The sequence below is a fragment of the Bombina bombina genome, chromosome 3, assembly GCF_027579735.1.
Source record: "Bombina bombina isolate aBomBom1 chromosome 3, aBomBom1.pri, whole genome shotgun sequence".
NCBI lineage: Eukaryota > Metazoa > Chordata > Amphibia > Anura > Bombinatoridae > Bombina > Bombina bombina.
The window spans coordinates 457807129-457819835 of record NC_069501.1 but is presented as its reverse complement, the minus strand read 5'-3'; positions in this window follow the sequence as shown (position 1 = coordinate 457819835).

Here is a 12707-nt window from a genome sequence, read left to right as displayed (position 1 = left end):
ATTTCACACAGACAGCCTGTAATCCCAGCTTGTCCCCCACATAGAGCACTACAAAGCGATCATTTAACTCTGCACTTGTGTATGCATCATCTTGTTGGCCACATTTAGTTTACCACGATTTCTACCAGCCAGCAAAACACAAACCACAGTAGCAGCATCTCCACGTGGGACTTATATACAGTATGGCCGCTTCATAGCTATTCACCCAATATTTCTATCACAGCTGTTTACACCAGGGAACATTTTTGTATTTTGGGCAAATCTCAGCTGATCTACAATAAGCAAATCGTTTTTATTATTGCCCTGTCAACACTAATACAGTGGAACTTTTAAAATATAAGGACTTGCAGCAGCTTTTGATAAAATTACACTGGTGGGAGTGAGGATCAGCGCCTTACAGGTCCCAGAACCTTTTACCTATTGCAGCCCTTCTATCTGATCACAACAAAAGCTAGCTGCAGCCTGTGTTTATACCCCTCCTTCAGACCTGTTCAACTACCTATAACGATGGAATAAACATTTATTAGCCAATTTTGCCTGTCTCCCTTGCAGTGCTGCTTTGACCGGGCTATATTTTGTAAATCCACAACTAACTCACATTGCTGATTATTCACAATTACCTTACAGCACATCAGAGTTAGCTATCTTTCTTTTTTCTTTTTTTTTTTTCCCTGCATATTTTTGCATCACTAATTCCTTCAACATGTCTCAGTCTGCTAGAAAGAAAAATAACAAACAGCCCTATCTTCCAAAGAAAACAGTTATTGACCACTTTGGTTTCTCTCGCTCAGCCTCTCCTAATGAGACAGACTCTCCAGATTCACCGAGATCAGAGACCTCTGATCTTATGCTATCTGCCATGCAGGACATACAACAAGTCACTAACACAGAGGTCACTCCATCCTTCATAATGGACTCTCTACAATTAATGTTAGACAAACATCATGCTTCTTTTACAGCAAAACTATCAGCTTCCACTGCTGAACTCAAAATGGAAATATTCTCCACAAATGAGCGTATTGACTCACTGGAAAGAAGATATGAAGATCTATCTACTGAACAGACAAATATCTTAGGCTTTACACAACGTCTCTCAGACTATTTTGAAGTTATCGATGACAAAATAGCTGACGCGGAAGACAGGTCCCGGAGGAATAACCTCAGGATCCAGGGTGTGCCGGAGTCTGTCTCCAACTCAGACCTACAGACTTTTCTACTGGAGTTGTTTCACTTGCTAGCTCCTAAAACCACTGAGGCTGAGGATTTAATGGACAGAGACCATCGTTCACTTAAACCTAAGGGCATCTCTGAGGACCAACCACGTGACATTATAGTCCGCCTCCATTATTATACCTATAAGGAAAGAATCCAAAGAGCACACTTCCAGAAACCAACTCTACCTGAAAAGTTCCAAACTATTCAGATATTTCCGGATTTATCTGTGAGAACACTCCAAAAAAGAAAAACCTTCACAGATATTACTTCCACTTTAAGAAATAACAACATCAGATATCGCTGGGGTTATCCAATAAAGCTCCTTGCCTTCAGAAACAATCAGATGTTCACAATTCTGAATGCATATAAAGGTTTTGAACTTTTACAATTATGGAACTTACTACCTACTCAAAAAGACAAACCCCCACACCAGCGCACTACTCTAAGAGGCCCCCCTTTCATATTCAAAGAGACACTGAAGAATGGTCTGCTCTTCCTCAAAGAAGAAGAACCTCTTCTTCAGACTCCTAGAGACTTTTATCCTGCTAACAGATGTGTTGCCTTTTCTGGACTAGTTCTCAGGTGTTCGGGGAACTTCAGAGTTCCCTGCTCAGTACGGTTGGCCAAGGACTGATAAGTATCTGTTAATTGTTAAATGTTGCTTTAATTGTTATTTACATGTTTTTTTCCCCTTAGCTGCTTCCTAACAGTATCAGCTTCCTAGTGTACACTAATAAGGGGTAATGTAAGTTATAGCACTCTATTTCTAGCCTGCCCCACTAATGGAGTATCTCACACTCAGATGTGAACGCAGTAAAAACATGCCTTCACAATAGCAGTAACCCCAGAGACCTACCCTTTAGTTACTATCTTACGTATTTCGACTCCTTAGACAAGCACCCTAATGGAATGTTAAGCATAGCACACTTTTGGCTCATAGAACCTAATTATATTGCCACTTATTGACTACATCACTGCTAACAACACCCCTGGATTTACAAGTTTTCCTGCTAAGGGTTGTAGTTACTCAGACTATACTAATTGCTCTTGGGTGCCCTTCTCACCAGCATATGTTGCACTTTACTAGCTCTCCCTAATGCAAAATCTTTGGATTAGTTGTAGGAGTCCTATCACGTTATATTGGATGCCCAGATGTTTAGCCCCTTTAACGTGGCTGTTGGAGAACCCTTAATTTAACATAACTTAAGATTTCTTTTGGTAATCATATTTAATTATATGTTTGAACTGTTGTTTATCCCATATGGTCACTACTTTATTATATACTTTATAGAGAAAAATAATTGCTGTATTGTTTTACCATCTTTCCTTGTTTAAGCCAGCAGTTTACTAGAGTACTCCTTTACTGACACACCTACTGGCCACATAGACTTAAACTCAGACCATACTAAATACTTCTGTGTATCCACCTCAACCACATAGATTACACACTACTGGCTCCTCCTGATGTTAAATATCTGGAACAGTTACATATGCTCCACCACAGCAAATAAACTGCCTTGTCCCCTTGTTCTCTTCACATAGACTGTGGAGATCCCTTAGCTTAGCATGACACAGGATCTCCTCTGATAATAGTACTTATTCATATGTTTGAACTGTTGATTGTTCCAAATGGTTACCTCTCTGTTATATATTTATTTTATCCTTTTTTTTTATTTAGGGAAAATAACTGCTTTATTGTTGTATTGTTACACTGTCTCTCCTTGTTAATACCAACATACCAGAATATTCAGAATAATCTGTTTTTCCGAGAATTATTTTCTTTCTTTCCCCCCATCACCACGCAGCACTGCGTTTTACACAACCTCTTTATAATTACCTTCTTTAGAACAGGCAAAATGGCTATCTATGTCCTCCTACTTTTTTTTTCTTGGTCGCTACCTTTACATCCTTCTGGAATTTTAAAAGACAAACTTTAAAAGACCCCCTAACATTCTATATCCGCTGAATCAACCAATTATTTAACAACTCCCACCTCCCCCCCCCTCCCAGCTGCATATCCACCCCCCCACCTCCCTTAACTAAGGTACCCCTATTTATTAGGGGGCTACATAAGCGGTTACTCTTGCCTATACTGCACCCTCATAGAATATCTTAAAAACAATAAAAAGGAAAACGAAAAGTAAACCTTATCCTAGCGCATACTGAGCAAGCTTCCCATTCTCAACGGTACTAACCCCCTATTTGATACCATCTACCCCATCTTCCCTTTAGTACTGTCTTAAGCTTCTCCTTCCCTCTATTTTTTTCCCTTCTCCCCCTCCTCCCCTTTCCCTTCTCCCTTACCCATTTTCCTTTCCTACTCCCTTACTCCCTGTTCTCTCCTCTCCTCGGAGCTTCCCCCATAAAAATGGCACTCATTAGCACCTCCCACAATACAAGAGGGTTTAACACTACGAATAAGAGAAGTAGACTATTAGGTCACCTGGCCCATGCTAGATCTCAAATCGCATTTCTACAAGAGACACATTGGATCGATGGGACACCCGTTCCCCTAAACTCCAAACACTTCCCAGTCATAGAAACAGCTTCCTTCACGGGAAAGTCAAGAGGAGTCGCGATTATGCTACATAAGAGCTTACTATACGAGAAATTAGAAATAATCAAGGACCCCCAGGGCAGATACCTAATCATTAATTGTAACATTTATGGTGTCCCAGTTACTATGGCCCAAACTCTGGCCAAATACAAGCACTTCTAAAATTTCTAAGGTTGCTACATGCACATAAAATGCACAATTTGTTGCTAGCAGGTGATTTCAACATGATATTGGATACTATCTATGATAGACGATCTCAACAGTTTAAACCTTGCGACCCCTCTCTAACTAGGAAGGCTAAGCAATTTAACAATCTCATAGCCCAATACAACTTGTTTGACGCATGGCGCTCCCACCACCCCTCTTCTAGGGACTACTCCTTTTATTCTCCCGTCCACAACACTTACACCAGAATTGATTATATCTTTTGCGAACCCCACATTCTAGACCTCATCCAATCTATACACATGCCTGGCAGTGCATGGTCGGACCACTCTCCTGTACAGTTATCTTTGCAAACTCACAATCCTAGTGGACCTTTGTGGAAAATGCCAGATTTCATTCTCTCCTCGGTGGAGCATACCAAATTCCTTAAGGTAGAGATAGAACATTTTTTAGCGATTAACGACGGTGCAGTCAGTGATTATAATCTTTGGGGCTCCTTGAGGGCATTTGTCCGTGGCCTCTTTATTAAACTAAAGGCTGAACACAAGAAAAAAACAGGCAATTCCCTGGCCCAATTACATGTAGCCCTAAGAGACTTAAATGCCACCCATATGCTAACACTGGACCCCCAAATCCTAACTCGAATTAAGGAAATTAAGAACCGGATTGAAGAGTTAGAGTCACAGCGCTTGCAGGCCCGCATTCAAAATTTCATGCAACTCTTCTATGCTAAAGGCAACAAAGCAGATAGGCTATTGGCCAACAAATTGTGACAGCACACAGCTGCAGCGTGAATCCCATACATCAAGAAGCCCTTGGGCATTGTTCGTCTCCCCTCAGATATAGGTAATGCTTTCGCTAGCTACTACTCATCTTTGTATAATCTAGAAAACCATACTGTTGATACCCCTCCCTCGTTGCCTCGAGTTCAGAAGTTCTTGGACACTCTGTCCTTGCCCACCCTGTCAGAGGAACAAAAAACTTTCTTAGATTCTCCCTTTAGCCCTAAAGAAATCAGAGACACCATCAATTCACTAAAAAATCGCAAAGCCCCTGGTCCTGATGGTTATAATGCTCTATCTACAAAACATTTCTCCCACTACTTTCACCTGTACTGACTAGACTGTTTTCATTAGCCAGACATAACAGCATATTTCCTGCCAAATTCCTAGAAGCTACCATAATTACAATTCCTAAACCCGGTAAAACACCAAACATTTGGGAAAACTTTCGCCCTATTTCATTAATCAATACTGATATGAAAATTTTTGCTAAACTCTTGGCCACTAGACTTAATCACATTTTTCCCTCATTGATCAACTGGGACCAGGTTGGCTTTACTCCGTGTAGAGAGGGGCCAGATAATACTAGGCGAATTCTTAACATACATCTAGAAGCCAGGAGAACAGGTTTCCCATGTACAACCCTGGCTCTGGATGCGGAAAAAGCCTTTGACAGGGTGGGCTGGACTTATATGTTTGAGGCATTGAGAAGGTTTGGCTTCCCCCCGCGATTCTATTCTTGCGTAGCTGCACTATACTCTACGCCAGTCAGAGGTTTAGGCTTTCACTCGTCAACCTTCCCTATTTCCAATGGGACAAGACAGGGGTGCCCATTGTCCCCTCTTATCTTCACCCTGATCATGGAACCCTTGGCGGAAGCTATTCGAATAAATCCAGATATTAAGGGAGTTGAGGTAGTGGGAATTTCTCAAAAGACCGCCCTATTTGCGGATGATCTGACCATCTTCTTAGGAGACCCAACGGGTTCTCTTCCTTCCCTCTTCACACTGCTTGAGAGCTTTGGCAGTATTAGCTTTTATAAACTTAACATTAACAAAACGGATGCCTATGTAATAAACATAGCTGATAACGAATTTGCAAAATTGAAGCTGATATATCCATTTAATTGGTCTAAAATCAAGATCAAACACTCATAGAAGCTAATTTTTACCCACTCCTGCGCCAATTTCAAAATTGTGCTGTAAAATGGAATGTTCCTTGCATATCCTGGTTAGGCAGGATTGCCGCGTTTAAGATGGTTCTTCTTCCCAAGCTCACTTACCTGTTTCGCGCCCTTCCCATTCCTATCCCCAAATCCCTTATTAGTAAATTTCAAGCTACGTGTAATAGATTTGTCTGGAGAGGCAAGCATCCCAGGGTGGCCACAAGAATAATGCAGCAACCACTTTTAAGTGGAGGCGCAGGCACCCCCAACTTAATTTTCTACCATGAGGCCACTAGATTGGCTCATATTCTTGCCTGGAATGTTAAAGCTTCCCAGAGCAAATGGAAAATCCTGGAACAGGCGACTCTGCCTGACCCCCTCCTCCTAGTAGACCTTATATGGTTACCAAAACACACTAGGGCCTACTATAAGATCCAAAACCCAATTATCATACATGCACTTCGCTTCTGGGACAAGATCCACTCCTTACCACAGACAGCTCCCCATACGTCGCCAATTCTTTCCTTCTCAGGCCTACTAATGGCTCTTCGTGACTCTCACCCTTCCCTATGGGAAGAACATGGTATAATTTATATTGCTGACTTACTCCCTGAGGGTCGCATGATATTGCTAGCTCAATTTCACTCCACTTATAATCCCCCTCCTCTTCTTCGTTTTGAATTTTGGAGAGTGTGCAGTCTCCTGAAATCTTGGGGTTTTTTGAATTCCCCTCCAAGAGAACCTACCGCTTGGGAGAAGCTATGGCTGGCAGGTATTAAAGTCCCACACGCGCTTGCAACCTCATATAAGGACCTGCTGAACCCCCAATTTTCAATAAATCAGCTTATATCACTGCATGGGAGAGATCTCTCAATTTCAGTGCGGAGCAGGATGAGTGGTCCAAGGCCATTTCGCTTACCAGACAAGCCTTGCATTGTATAACTCTGTTGTAACTTCACATCAAAGTATGTCTTCAGTGGCACCTTACCCCCCTCAGACTTTTCAAAATCTCCCCGGTTAACTCCCCCCTTTGCTGGAGGGAGTGTGGTTCTGTTGGCACGCCTTCTCACATCTGGTGGGAGTGCCCTGTGTTAAAATCCTTCTGGCATGAGATTGCTTACAGACTAAAGCTCTTAGACCCTTCTCTGGAGACCACCCCACAGACCTTACTATTTCATCTCCACATTAAAATGATAACAAAGGCCGGGGATCTCCTCAGTGTCTATATGCTTATGGCAGCAAAGTTGTCAATAGCTAGATTATGGAAGCAGAAGCTCTCTCCAGCGTGGAGCGAAGTCACAAAGATAATGTCATATCTTGAGATTATGGAGCTCCCGATATTTACTCAGAACAACAAAGCCCCACTACACTCACAAATTTGAGACCAATGGAAGTCTCTTAGATAATAACCTGCTGGGTACATCCCCTAGACTCCCTCCCCCTTACCAGCTCCATACAATGCAATGAAGTGTATCACCCCAGCCTCTTCCGTTCCCTTCCCTCCCCCCCCCTTTTTTTCTCACCTTTCCCCTCCTCCCCTCCTAGCTCTATGATATCTGACCAGTACATCTAGCTTTCTAAATGTATCTACTCCTCCAATTCCAGATGGATATGTTTTTGCCCATGTTTCTCGCCATTGATAATTTCTTTTTTACAATGTATAACAATAACACACATATTTTCTTCACAGCTTACAAAAAATGGACTGAATACTTAATAACTGTTTTCTGAACCTTAATTCCAATACCCTTTGTTTTCATATGTGTTGTAAGGTTCATTCTGTAAGACAAAAATGTCATTTTACTTTTCATTTTGTATTGTGTACACCTATTTGTACTCTTATGTCCATCTTTCAATAAAAATTATATTTAAAAAAAAAATAAAATCGTATATAACTATCCGTTATCTGCAATTCTTGTTAATAATACCCAAACATCTTTTTTTAAACTGGAAAGGGGGACACAACAGGGATGTCCACTCTCTCCCTTCCTATTCAACGTAGCTATAGAGCCACTAGCAATCTATCTAAGACAAGAATTAGAAGGAATATACTTTGGGAGCCAAAAATGTGTGCTGTTAATTTACGCTGATGACCTGTTATTATATTTTAAAAATACCAATATAAATATACCAATCGCTCTAAAAGCATTAGATCTATTTAGTACCATCTCAGGTTACAAGGTCAACACCACAAAAACAGAGATTCTCTGGATATATAGAAATAAAGATAATTTGAAACACCATAATTTAAAGGAGGCTGAGAGCTTCAAATATTTGGGAATTAAGCTACATAAGGACCCAAACATGTGGTATAACCTTAATTTCACACCTTTTTTTCACACATAGTATCGAAATTGCAACGTTGGACCCTTTTTCCGATCCCACTCTCTGCTAAAGTAATGCTGATTAAAACTATTTTATTTCCCCAAATAATATATACTTTGAATAATCTTCCATTATATATCAAAGATAAAGATGTTAGGATTTTTAACCGGACATGGGCAAAAAAATGTTGTGAATAAGACCAGACATATGCTCACGATTGCTAAATTATCTCAGTCTAAGGATGCAGGAGGACTTGCATTCCCTGATATCAGGACATATAATATTGCTATTTTAGCATGTCACGGGGTAGATTGCCTTTTATCGTCTAACCACCTGACCAATTTAACAATTGAAGAGAATCTTGTACAACCATTCTCTCTTAAAGCAATTTTACATTGCCCATACTCACAACTTCCGGATAACATTAAGTTAAATATTAGCGTATTCAATGTGGTTAAAGCATGGCAGCAATTATGCTCTTGTTTGAATATTAACTATCATATGTCAGCTTTTCTAGCTGTAGAAGGAAATCCGGAGTTTACACCAGGCTGTCAGCATTCAATATTTAGAAGATGGGCAGAAAAGGGTCTAACCAAGATAGCACAGCTGTTAGATGAGAGATCAAACATAAGAACTTTTGAGAATTTAGCTTTTGAATATAAATTGCCCAATTAAAGTTTCTATGCCTTTTTACAACTTCAACATTATACAAATTAAAAATTACAGACAGGAACCTGGTTAAAAAATGTTGGAATAATTGGGAATTACATCAACATATATAGGCAAGGGAAACAATCAATAGCATTATTATATAAGATCCTCCTGGCAAAACAGGGACAATTAAATCTTGAACAGTTTTCAATATACTGGTCCAATTATTTCAAGGAAATAAATATAGACAATATTAAGAAAGGTATCAAATGGTTAAATATAGCCCCCCTTCGTTCCTCCTGGAAGGAATCACACTTAAAGCTTATTAACAATGCTTATATTTCGCCTAAGAGGTTAGCTAAATGGACACCAGGACAGCTAGGTCTCTGCTATTAATGCCATATGCCTGGAGCAGATTTACTTCACTGTTTCTGGTATTGCCCTAAAATAAGACAATTTTGGAAGAAAATAAATTTCTGGCTAAATAAATCCACGTTGGTTCATTCTCTCCTCATCCCAAGAAATATTTTTCTCCTAAATATACTCGATAATTCTAGTGGCTCGTAATTTAATATTGAGAAATTGGAAAAATAAAAAAACGCCTTCTTTCAGATCATTTATTGAAGCTGTTAAATTACAAATTATTTTTGAACAACACAATATTTCCAATCTACATAATAAACAAATACAAGTTTTTTTTAATAAATGGATGAATATTATTCAGCTATTTTACCATCTCTACACAGTATATACTGACTAAAATGTTCCACAAGTCCACATATTTTGAGGGCCTGATGCTAAGAGTGATATTTCCAGTATCCTGGTACTGAGTTTATTAATACTTGGTCCATGATATAGAGGATGTTTTTTTTTTTTTTTCTCTTCCCTCCCCTCTCGTCTCGCAATTTAATCTTCCTGTATATAGGTATGATTCCATCTTGTTCAAGAACGAGCTAGATGTTCTCAAGTTGTTTATTGTTAATATAAAATGTATAAAATATCAGGATATTGATAATATTTTATGTAATTATTATGTGAACTCCTTTTTTTTTCCTCTTTTTTATTTATGTACAAAACCTAGACAGCCTTGCATGGCTAAATGTATTTACTTTTCTTGTTTTCCAACCTGACAACTAAAATAAAGATTTAAAAAAAGGATTAAGGAGGGCCACGAATGGAAAACAGCATTTAACACCAGGAGCGGACATTATGAGTATATTGTAATGCCCTTTGGCCTATGTAATGCTCCAGCTGTTTTCCAGGAATTAATTAATGATGTCCTACAAGATATGTTGCAACAGTGTGTTGTGGTGTACTTAGATGATATCCTCATACACTCACCCACTCTTGAGGCTCATCATTCTGATGTTACACGGGTACTTCAGAGATTATGTGAGAATGGCCTGTTTTGTAAACTCGAGAAATGTGAGTTCCATCAGACTCAAGTAACCTTCCTAGGTTATGTAATCTCAGTTGCAGGGTTCTCCATGGATCCTGACAAGTTGTCTGAAGTCCTGCAGTGGCCTCGCCCAGTTGGTCTTCAGTCTATTCAACGTTTTTTGGGGCTCTACGGGGATGCTGACTTCATTTTCCAGCAGGACTTGCCACCTGCCCACACTGCCAAAAACACCAAAACCTGGTTCAATGACCGTGGGATTACTGTGCTTGATTGGCCAGAAAACTCACCTGACCTGAACCCCATAGAGAATCTATGGGGCATTGCCAAGAGAAAGATGAGAGACATGAGACCGAACAATGCAGAAAAGCTGAAGGCCGCTATTGAAGCATCCTGGTCTTGCATAACACCTCAGCAGTGCCACAGACTGATAGCTTCCATGCCATGCCGCATTGAGGCAGTAATTGCTGCAAAAGGGGCCCAAACCAAGTACTGAGTACATACAGTATGCATGCTTATACTTTTCAGAGGTCCGATATTGTTCTATGTACAATCCTTGTTTTATTGTTTGCATGTAATATTCTAATTTTCTGAGATTGTTGATTTTGGGTTTTCATGAGCTGTAAGCCATAATCATCACAATTATGACAAATCACGGCTTGAACTATCTTGCTTTGCATGTAATGAGTCTATCTCATATATTAGTTTCACCTTTTAAGTTGCATTAGTGAAATAAATTAACTTTTGCACGATATATTTTTCGAGTTTACCTGTAGATAAAAGATTTTAAGACTAATATTTTTTAATTTATTTTTTAATTAAAATGTAACTTTTATTAATTTTTGGGTAAAAAGGATCAGGTTTGACTGGACATAGCACATGCAATTGTTATAAATACTTCACAGGATAATTGTAAAGTTAAAGTGATTGTAAAGTTTCTTTAATTACTGCACAGTATAAACAAATAGGGGCTAATTTATCATTGGTCTGTCCGACATGATCCGCTCAGCGGATCATGTCCGAAAGACATTGATGAATGCAGACAGCATACACTGTCGGCATTTATCATTGCACAAGCAGTTCTTGCGAAACATGGGCATCAGGGGCCATTTGGCCCTTGATAAATCGGCCCCTATGTCTGCAAAACATGGGCACTTTAATTTATTGCATTTTTCTAAGACACTTTATTGGTAAAATATTTACCATTTTGAAAAGCTAAACATACCACCGTTCCTCTGCCTGCATCTTATCCTTCATCTAGCTGGCTTCATCCCATTATTGCGTGCCCCACATGGCATCCAACTTATGGGGCATGCAACGATTAGATGAAGCCAGATTCATCAACTCTCAGCAAGAGGAAGAATGGGATGTAGGCGGAGGAACGGTCGTAAATTTACCTTAACAAAATAGTAAATATTTAACCAGCAAAGCATCTTAGACCGGACGAGCGCAAAAAGCTGAACGTATTCCCTATAGAATTAAATGGAGAAAAAAAAAACACCCTAGTCTCACCCAGGCAAAATCACATAATCTTCTGTGTGCTAACCCAACATGAAAATATGAATATTTGGCATTCCAATGTTCTTCACATACAAGAATATGTTCTATTTATTCATAAATAAATATTTTTATATATAGATGTTTTCATCTACTTAATTGCAATGGGCTCCAATGCACTTCTATATATGTCTATATATGTATACATATATATTTATGTGTTTATATGTGCAGCACGCTACCAGTATCGGCGCCAAGCAGCTAGTGGAGGAGTAATGCCCAATGTTAGTAAATGGATAAAGGTAAGCTGGTATAACCCAATAGAGGGATGTGTTTATATTTGTATATGTTACGGGTAAAGTCAGATATCCGGGTAAGATCATACATCAGGCTTTACCGGGAAATCCTAGGATTACTCAAACACTTATGGATAAAGCCCATCTACACTATTTTTCCCTCTGCCTTGGGGGTTGAAGGGGGGCCCCCCACTGATCCTCTGACATCCACCCCAAGTGAACCTTGGGAAATGAGGTTTACCCCTCCAGGCGGAGGCAAAAACGATAGTGAAGATGGGGAATTACAGTGCATCGTATACAGGGAGTGCAGAATTATTAGGCAAATGAGTATTTTGACCACATCATCCTCTTTATGCATGTTGTCTTACTCCAAGCTGTATAGGCTTGAAATCCTACTACCAATTAAGCATATTAGGTGATGTGCATCTCTGTAATGAGAAGGGGTGTGGTCTAATGACATCAACACCCTATATCAGGTGTGCATAATTATTAGGCAACTTCCTTTCCTTTGGCAAAATGGGTCAAAAGAAGGACTTGACAGGCTCAGAAAAGTCAAAAATAGTGAGATATCTTGCAGAGGGATGCAGCACTCTTAAAATTGCAAAGCTTCTGAAGCGTGATCATCGAAAAATCAAGCATTTCATTCAAAATAGTCAAC